Source organism: Rhinichthys klamathensis, unplaced genomic scaffold (assembly GCF_029890125.1).
Source record: "Rhinichthys klamathensis goyatoka isolate OS25496 unplaced genomic scaffold, OSU_Roscu_1.1 h1tg000136l_1, whole genome shotgun sequence".
In the NCBI taxonomy this organism is placed as follows: Eukaryota; Metazoa; Chordata; class Actinopteri; order Cypriniformes; family Leuciscidae; genus Rhinichthys; species Rhinichthys klamathensis.
The window spans coordinates 530938-541994 of NW_026606671.1; positions in this window are offsets into that span (position 1 = coordinate 530938).

Sequence of the window (11057 nt, forward strand, 5' to 3'; positions counted from 1 at the left end):
CAGGAAACATTTTTTTCATATTTTATTTATTCATTTTTACTGAAGTTGTAGCATATTCCTTTTGTAAAGCTACAGAACTTGTTTGACTCATCAATGTTTTGTAAGTTTGAGCCATGTGTTTATTAAGGTCTGAAATAAAACAAGATTAAATATTCCAGCACTTTCTGTGATGTAGTATGTTTGCTTATCATAGGAAGTAATAAGAAATAGCTCTTTACATTAAGGTAGTAGCCTAGTGAGAACAGGGTGTTGGGGAATCACTTTTTCTCTCTTTTTCATCAAACCGCAGTTTTTGTAAGTTCCCGCAATTTCATCACATAAAATTGCAAATATCCTGCATATTCCATCGCCGCATAATCAAGGATTTTTGCCCGCAACAATCACAAAAAAACTCCGCATTTTTCTGGAAGGACTGACCTTTGGGTCACATCACCACACCATTTTGTCCCCCCCACTTTTATAATGGCTGCTACGCCCCTGCTTGCAGCAGTAGCTGAGGGGTGAGAGAGACAGACTGGAGCTCTTTATAAATGATTTCAGGGCATTCAAAGTAACAGTTTAGTGTAGGGACTAATTCTCACCAAGTTGCTTATTAGCATGCATATTACTAGGATATTGTTTTTACAGTTATAAATGTTTTTAGTACATATTAATGCCTTATTCTGTATGACCATATTCTACATCCCAAGTCCTACCCAATACCTCAACGTAACAACTACCTTACTAACTATTACTTAGCAGTGATTAGGACTTTATTGAGGCAAAGTCGTAGTTAATAGTAAGTTAATAGTGAGAACTGTACCCTAATCTAAAGGTTGACCGCATTCACATATATTTGCAGCAACAAAGCATCCTGAATGCATTCATTTTCAATAAGAGTATGCATTTTCCAGAAATCATATTTCAATACATTATATATATGTAATATTATAATGATATGTTAAATGATATAGATATAGTTGGGGATCATTCTTACATATTACATCCACAAATAAAGGAGTCATCTTATTTCCCCAGGTCTTCTGACAGAGCTCAGTCTACAACATTAAGAAGTGTCTATTGAAAAGATCCCATCAAACAGATCCCATCCAATTTAGGAATTTGTTATAAGGTGAGGCCAATTGAGGGGGAAACCCGTTATATTTTGTAGACCGAAGATTTAACAGCTCTCTTTTATGAGACAGCGCCCATGCGAGCCAAGCAACCTCCAGCTGAATTGGCCACGTCTATGGATGGAACAGGTTACTATCTGGATGACTTTGGGGGTGTTCTTGTACAAGCCAGTAAAATATATCTCCAATCCCCAGACTGGAAGCAGTTTAGTGGAAGAAACATTAAATGAGACAACAAAGCTGGGGACAAAAGGTGACATAAGGATATACAATGTTAATGAGTTATAATTATCTGCCTATCAGATAAAAGAATCTCTGAATACAACCAGTGTTCATTTACATGAATTATAGATCCTTAGAAGATAGAATCACATATTAAAATGGAAATATACTGCCTCGCTTATTATTAAAAAAAGTGCTAAAAATACATCCCATAATATCTCAACATATTACAGACACACACATACACACTCATGTCAGTGCACACTTCTGACATGGTGAAGACCTCTTACAGATTTTCTTGCAGTGTGTTTCCAATTCCTGGATGTTATTTTTGTGGTTTGCAATGAAAAATTGGCCAACGTGATTATGCTTTGCAACCTGAGGAACTTATTGATTTGATTTACTCACATATAATCAATACAAACACTGTGTAGATATTTTTTAAGCCTGCAGAGACACTCACACATATGGTTGAAACACTGACATTAACATACCATTATCAAGCTATAGCATAGTTATTTGTAAATGAAACGTTTGGCACCACAGAGTTCACAATACAGGTCACAATACTTCCTGCTCCTTATTTTAGAATATTTTTCTGGCATGGTGCACCATGGGGAACACACACATTTTCACCCTGAGAACATCCAAAATGATTCATTTTTCTATGTTGACTTATTTTGAAACAAATTTTTTTTTTTAATTATGTGATTGTGTATGTAATGAAGAATTGCTTTCTGTATCAATGGATTTGAAAGCAATGGATATACTACTGTATGTCTTTTAAATATTTCACTTTTATAAAATCCTTTTATTAAAAAAAATCCTTTTAAAGGATTAATTAAAATCCTTTTTTATGTAGTCTAGTAATTTTTTTGTATTATGGCATAATAAAAAAAAAAAGACTAATATTTATATAAATAAAAGCCTTTGTTTTCAAAATTAGTTTTTGATCTTACTAATGATTTTCATTTTATATCATAAAAGTGAAACATTTTTAACATTGTTTTTATCATGCATGCAACAGAGGGTTAATTGATGAATATATCTCATTAGCAAGAACGGCCTTTTACATTAACACCAATAATAGCCAAATTCTCCGTTTTCAATATTTCTAGATTGTTCAGCATTGATATTTGCAGTGAAGATATGACCTCTAAGTGTTCCGTACTTATCTGATTCTTTCTAATTCTGTCTGTGTCTATCTGACAGCAGTCTGCAAAGCAATCTCCCTCAATTCACCTGCGATTTAATCTCACACATTCAACTTCGCATTTCTCTCTCTGTCTCCATCTCTCGCACACTCACTTCCAGAACTGCTAAAGATGGAACAATAAATGGGGGAAAAAGGTGCGGGTTTAAATTTAATCTTTTGAAAGTGCTTGTTCATGTCCTGCATATGCATTCTTTTTGCACAGAAGGCAAATTGAAAACTTTTATAAGAACATGAACAATGGAAGTGAAGACAATCTTGAAAAGGTATAAGATGTAGAGACTAGAGGTATCTTTATATTAGTTGGACTGGGCCTTAACTTTTTTTGGTGCATAAAAAAGGGACAAAAACTGTGTAACAAGTAGAATTTCACACACAAAAAAAACAATGTCTGTTCAATTGAATTGAAATTCAGAGCACACATACCACAAAACAGACTGGACCTTCAGATGACGCAACTTATATATCTATGTCTGAGAGCTACCATAACTCTGTGTAAAACAACAACACTAAACTCCATTGTGATGCTAACAGATAGAGGGCTCTAACTAGAGAAATTAGCGCCGACAAGTGCCCATCCTTCTGTAGTGCCCTTTTATCTTTTCCAAAAGCATTTATCAGGCTCAGGATGTAAGACTGAAGACCATTATTGACAGTGTTAATATTGGGTTCATAGGATTGACTCTGTCCTTCTTTTCTAATTACTGAATCTCACACACAGTTGCATGCAGATGTGTTTTAAACTTAAAGGAACCGTATGTAAGAAATGTTTTTCAACTAATCATAAAATGGCCCTAATATGTCACTAGACATTAAGAAATCATGTTCATTTCAAATACTTATATCACTGACAGTAGTCCGGCCAGGATATTGTCATTTAAAAAGTGAAGTTGCAGCCCTCAACTGATGTTGATGTTGTCATGTTGTGTTTTGGTCTGATGCGCCACCCTCCACCTATCTACCAATCACAAAGTCAGTATAGTGTTGTGGCATCCGGGTTACCAGCTCTGCTGTAGTTACCACAGCTGCAGCTACAAACGTGTCGGATAAAAAAATGTCTAAAGTTACGAATCCAAAAAAAACCTCGTTATGATTCCAAAATACTTCGTGACAAAGTTCTACAGCCAAAAATAGTAGAATGACATGTAATCTTTCACATCACATATTTTAGCGTTATGGACATGTACTGCAGGGTAAGAAAATTAAAAGTTGTTAAAAAAAAGTAAAAATAAATACAGCTGGTCGCTTTCACTTATAGCGTCAGCTAAATGAATAGCTGTATCTTTGATATCGGTTACAAACAGTGACAGAGGCTTGTGCTTGTACTTACGTTAATGACAGATACCTACCGTTACAAGTTAGACTAACAGCTACTGTTCTAACAATGTACTGTCACATACGAGCGTACATCTTTACGATTATATTTGGCTAATCGCCATTAGTACATTTTTGCGATATATAATTACTTCGCAAAACATCTCTCATGAAGCATAAACATAATTAACAGAAAACAAAACTTACTGTGTAGGACTCGTCACTTGCCATTGGAAGCTCCTTGTAGCAGCCTACGTTTCTGCAGCCTATCTGGCTGATTGCAGTACCAGTTTTGGCCACAATCTTACATACGGTTCCTTTAACTTAAGTAAAGGTCACTTGGCGAAAAATAGGAATGCCTTGTGCATGTCAAAGGAATCTTGTGTGGGGGGTGGTTCTCTGAAGGTTATTTCATGAATCCTAACAAACAGAAGATGAAGAGGAGAATGAATATTAACTTTCATCAGCCCAGCAGGGGAGCCGTCCTTGCAGAAGAAACCGAGGGCAGGTCATTAGAGAGATAAAAGTGGTGGACAGCGGACTGTGTGTTAGAACAGTAGATACTGTATACAGTAGTATATACAGGTCAGATCGTCCTCTGTTTTGCTGGAGCTAATGTAGAGCAAAGGATATTAGTGCTCCTGTTTTACCAGAACCAGGTCATGTTATCTTTGGTAAAGCAAAAGATTAGTTGCACAGAGTGTAACTACAGGGCCCTCAGAGAGTCAGAACAACTGCGGCTGATATGAGGCATGCATGTCTATCAAAGCATTTCAAAACCATTAAACTGTTCACTGGATGAGCGCGTTACACTACCGAAATCATCTCAATATGCCGTTATGCAAATTTTCCCAGAGGTGCCGTATAATTAAGGGAGTAGATATGATTTAATTAAGACCACTATAATTACTCGTGCAAGACATCCCATGTGAGAATATGACCCATTTCATAAAGGGGAAAGGGGGTAGTCATGTAGAGGAAAGGCTTATTTATGTATCAATTCATTTATCCAGTCCAAGTCCATATATCTCTGACATAATTTGTTCATGAATTGAACTACACTGGTCACATTGTACAGGATAAGGTTTTTGCATGCAGCATGCGAGAACGACTCAATAAAATGGCGTTTTTTCCGTCACTGTTTCATGGCACAGTCTTTTTTTACTTTCATCATCACATTAAATACAGACTGCTAACTCAAATTTACAACTAAAACTTGGCTTTCTTTGCTGCAACGCTGAGGAGTAGCAGGGGAGCACAGCTGCTAATAAGCGGTACAGGAAACATACTGTAGCACAACAGACTGTATGTCAGTGGTGTTTCTTCAACATCTTTGCAAAACAATTATTGTAGGTCTGCTTATAAAGGATAAGAGCATAATTTGTTTTGAAGTGTTATTTCATTCTAATGCTTAAAGCAGACTTAAACAGTATTGGATGCTGGCTTAATGCCCTCAGCGATAGAGCAACACTTCAGAAAGTGACGGGTGCTGAAATAGGCTACTTCAGAAGATGTCCATTCCTATTGTAGGCTGAAAGTTGGAAAACTTTTCTGAAAACCAAGCTGACTTTAGGCTTAGATTGGAGTTGAAAATCCTTAAGCTTTTCAAAAGTGCCAGTAATTGCTGCCTCAGAGCAGCAATATCCCGTAAAAAGCTGGAATCCCGCTGGAGGACTTGCCCACAAAGAGCTTTCTGTCAGATACAGTGTGATTAAGGATAAACTGCTGTTTTCTGGGCTTACCACATAACGTAACACATAAAAAGCTACATAAACAGTATGAGACAGAAATGCTTCTCAGCGATTTTCAGTGATTGCTAGTAGAACTATGGATTATGGCTGTCTAAAAGGTTTCTACCTTTCTTCCCACCCAGTCACAGCTAAATCTGGAACGGCTACAAAACTTCACTTTTTGTGTTAGTTATTTTTATTTGATTTTTTCAGTTACGAGTAGACTGCAGATTGACACGTTTATGACTAAGACAACATTTTGATTGACATGTAATCTCTAATATGTTAACTATAAGGATAATGAGAGTGATTGTCGTGTTAAAAAGCAAAATGGTTTGATGGCTGGTCTAGCTGGAAGACCAGTATATACAAATTGTTCACAATCAAAAAGTAGTTGACTAAGCCTCCAAAAACACAACATACTCTGCAATCCAGTGGGATTGCGCCTTACTTACACTTTATGTTTTGTTTTGTGAAATTCTACTCTTTTAATTTAATTAATTTGGATCACAGACAGAACACAAAACAGACAGTAGCAGCAGCAGTGGAAAGACAAGCTGGATCTAAATCTTTAGATGATAACTGTCACATCCTTATTATTATGTTTGAATACTTACACCTGTGTCTCATTATCTTGTTAATGCCTGCCTTTCTTAGGGTTAGTTAGTTTTTCCTTTGAGTTTTCCGCATACAGACAAAACGATCCTCATTCACACGGATCTGCGAAAACGACTAAAAACCCTGTATTCTGCTGCCAGGCCATTAGATGGCGACGAAACACTATAGACTGAACACTTCACAGTTTTGCGTTGTTGTTTGTCGTTTACACAGAGGCCATTTTCAAAAACTTGCACTTTGAAACCCGTTTTCAAAACTTTGCGTTTTCAGGCACCCAAAACGCTGTTGTCGTGTAAACGAACGGCCAAAACGCATAAAAAGGTTTTAAGTTTTTAGTTGAAAACGGTGTAGTGTAAACAGCCCCTAAGCCCTGTATTTTAACTAATTTTTTTGCGAAGTCTTGTAAGTGTAGAATAGAGTGAAAATTTTAACTGAACACATAGAGCTGTTGCAGACGGTTCTGATTAAGAGGACAATGCGGGAAAACGCATTGTTGTGCCAAGATCCACAAGAATACTCTGGACATGATGCTGTGCAACTCAGATTCATTTGTCCTAACACAGTCTGGTTTTTAACACACTTCAAACAGAGAATTGAGCATGTATGGACTTAAACTCACAAGCAATGAAACAAATGACTGATGCAAACATCAATAGAACAGTGACATGAGTTTTTACTCGTTCAGAGCAGGACTTGTTTATCTGACCTCTTAAAAGAGTTTTGGTGTATGTTATCCCCCAGACATGACAGCTACAAGCGGTCTCTCCCACCTTGAATTGATCAACATGACTACGCTTGAGTGCTTCACATTATCCTAGACTTTCAGAATACAGTATAGCAAAAGTATCTTTGAGGACCAATGTGGACTTTAAAGGGGTGGTAAAACACATTTTTTCGAAGGCTTGATTGTGTTTGTGGGGTGTACTGTAACATGTGTTCATGCTTCGTTTTTTACAAATTGCATTATTTTTCATATATTTTACCTTGGTTCTACACTGCTCTGTCCCTCCTTGTAAAAAACGGGCTGATGGTTTCCGGGTTCTATGAAGCCAGTCCCTCAAAAATACGTAATGGGCTCAGATTGGTTCGCTGGCCCAGTGTGTTGTGATTCGCTAAACGCCTAGTGCACGTTTTTCGGAAACGTCACGCCCCTTACCTTTACCAGTAGTTTGTGCTTTGGTGTATTATAAACAATGTCGTCAATAAAACCATACCGATTTGAGCCCGAATCGGACCCAGAGAATGTTAGTGAAGATGATCGAGCAGAACCTGTTCAAGAACGGCTGTTAAACTACGTTTCAGAATGGTTTGTTTTTTGTTGTTGTTGTTGTCTCATACTTTTTAGATACGCTGTTATGACTGACTGTATGGCACAGTTACTTTAGTATTTTTAGAACGATTGTAGCCAAATATCTGTCGCCAGAACTATTAATTATCAAAACGAACACTAAACATTGGCTTTACTACAGTAGCCAAATCAAACACAGAACCATGTTTAGCATGCCTCGCTGTTGAGATTAAAAAAAAGTTTGTAACGTTAGGTATTTGTCGGATAACGTTAAGTATGAATGAGCATTTAACAAACTGGTTTGCAGAGCCAAACAGCGTTGTCATTTGTTTACTTCCTTGCTACAACGTACAATTAACAATACAAACTATTACAGGAAAACACATCGACGGAAAATAAATCATACTTACAGGTTGTGGCCCTTAAACAACAGCTTCTGATCTTAAAGTTGGAACTGCTCCATCTTTCAGGACAAGCCGTTTTGCGAATCCTGCATTGAACTCGCAAAGATTGTGGAAGCTTTCCTCCGTAACATGTGAAGCACAGAGCGCGCGCAAGAGAGATTTGGGTAATAATTATGAGGGGCCGAGTTAAAACAATTTTTAACCATTGATCCCTACTCCCCCGTCCCTAGGACGGCTGAACAAAGTGGACCTGCAATCCGGATGAAGATTACAGCGTTTCGACGGCATTGCGGCAACCACACTCCAGCCTACTATACCACAACAACTCTTCTCCAAAGCAATATAAAATGGCCTCGCCCCCCTTATTTAGTATTCTCGGAGGAGGGATTTATGTAAATATTGGGGTTAGTGATGTCAGCAGCCCTGGATGCTGTGTAGTCCAGAGACTTTGAGCGTTGTAACTTTGCAAATGTGTTCATGCTCAAACAGCAACATTACACACTATAGCTAAAGTTAGAAAAGTGAAATCGTGTTATACCACCCCTTTAATATTTAATTAGAGGCACAAATGACTTTGAAGACTAATTTATTTCTGCTCTTGCATTACATTAGGAACACTCTAAACGATTTCACAGGTGTTTATAGGATGTCAAGTGATACTTGCAGTAAAAAAAAAAAACCTGATATACAAAACCAAGCATCGCTATGCCTTGCTTTATTTTATCTACAGATGTCCATTCCTGTGAGATCCAGAAGACAACCCATGGGATAATGTCTGACCTTTAAAACTTGAGGGAGACGGGAGACCAAGATCATTATCGTCCCTCAAAGAGTCATCTTTTTTCCTTTGTTACCCGCAGTGTAGCACTGACCACAATTGCTGATGGTCGACCACCAGCTTCACCTAGTTTTGTCTCTCAGATGTGATTGCTATTATCTCCCCCTCTATGACCTTTCCAAAGCTGTAATCTTCAACAAACACTTGCTCAACTACTTCCATGAATCCCATGTCATATCCAAACTGAATTTTCAAAGCTAACAGATATATGGCCAAATGTATGTGGATGCCCTCTTCTAATGAACAAATTTGGCTATTCCAGTAATTTCAGAGAAGACAACACAGCATGAAATATTATCTCAAAAGAAGAACTGTAGTAAAAGTTTGTAAAGTCCTCTCACAAATGTTAACTAAGGATTAGAGTTTTGGGTAACACTCTAGTTTAGTTTAGGGTCCAATATTCACTATTAAGAAGTTGCTTATTAGTATGCATATTACTAGGATATTGGCTGTTTATTAGTACTTATAAAGCACATATTAATACCTTATTTTGCATGACCATATTCTACATCCCTAATCCTACACCATACCTAAAATTAACAACTACCATACTAACTATTAATAAGCAGTTAATTAGAAGTTTATTGAGGCAAAAGTCACAGTTAATAGTTAGTTAATTGTGATAATTGTACACTAATATAAAGTATGACCTATAGTTTTGTAATGAAATTAAATATTCAGTAAGAACATGTGTATGGTGTACAGGTGTTCATATAAGCCGCTTTTCCACCGTAGGCCCAAATTGTTCTTAGGCCCTGTTTACTCCTGGTATTAAGATGCATTTTGGTTGATCAGATTAGTGGACAATGCTAAATACAGGTGTAAACGTTTTGAGTTTGTCCACTTTCGTAGTCGAAAATGCATTCGACCACATTGCTTTCGTAGTGTAGACGCTCATGTGGTCGAATGTATTCGAACAGCCACAAAAGACAGCCTACTCTCCACCTACTGACCTAATGCATAAACATTATGGGAAGCGCTCTAGCCAGACAAGGTTTAAACTTTGTCGGCTGGAGACCCAAGTTTGGTTTAAAGACGAAAAATATACTAAGCACAATGCTCTCTCACCATTTCTGATTTCTAACACACACACACACACCGTGTTCCGCATGATCTTGCGGCTATCAGAGCAGAAACGAAAGCTGATGCTCTCCGTAAGTTGTTCCATTGTCTCCGGGTGTGTTCATATGTAGCTACTGTAAATTGCAGCAGCTCATTTCATCCATTAGACTAAAAGATCTGAAAAAGCCCATACATTTAACCGCCTATAGACCCTACCTTCGAAGAAATCAGGAAGTAGTGGTTGAAAGTGGACAAAAGAGACGGATTAAAATACCTGGTATAAACGGGAATGTGTCTCCCTCTTCTACTTGTGATCCGATCGACCAAACGCATCTTAATACCAGGTGTAAAAAGGGCCTTAGAATGGTAGGGAATGGTTTCAGTTGTATTTTCACTTGAGCCTGGTACGGCATGGCACGATTACAAACTGTTCTCGGCCCGGAATACTCTGCACTGTACTGCACTACAACATACTGTTTTTTTTTTTTCAGGAACTTACAAAACCACAAAGAAAATGTTCAAAGATGACAGAAAGCCATCTCACACTCATAGATCTTCCTTACTATGTGAATTCTAAACCACTCTACCAGCTTGAATGTAAAAAGATCATAGAGTATGACAAAAATGTCTCTGAAGGCTTCAGGTAGCAAGCTGAGATGGTCTGACGGAATCCATGTATTATCCCAGGCTTATGCATTTAGATCTGTCATTAAAGGACTGAGATGTAAAAACTCTCAGTCGACAGAGTTCTTCACATCCATTTTGACAATAATCCAGTTGATATCCCAATCCGACACTAGTAGTTAGTTTGGTTGGAAGCTTTTAGACTTAGGCATAAAAGTGCATAACTTAACATTTTAAAAATATCACAAGGCATACATATACCGAAATAAGAGAATTAATAAATAATAATAATTTTATTGTTAAATCAAAATACATTTTCTCATTTGGGTATATTTTTGATTTGTAGCAGTCAACTAGAAATATATTTAAAATTTGGCAATACTTTATAATAACTTTCAGTTTCATTAATAAATCATTAACAAACATTATATAATGCTTAACAGATCATTAGTTAATGTATATTCACATAGCTAAAAATATGAGATAATGTGCTTCTTAATGTTTACTAAGGAACTTATTAAACATTACATGTTGATTGATTAAAATATAATTATTTATTGTAAATTTAAATGCTTACAAATGTCAATAAACTTAATTCATATGATCATGCACTTTTCGAAAATCTACAAATG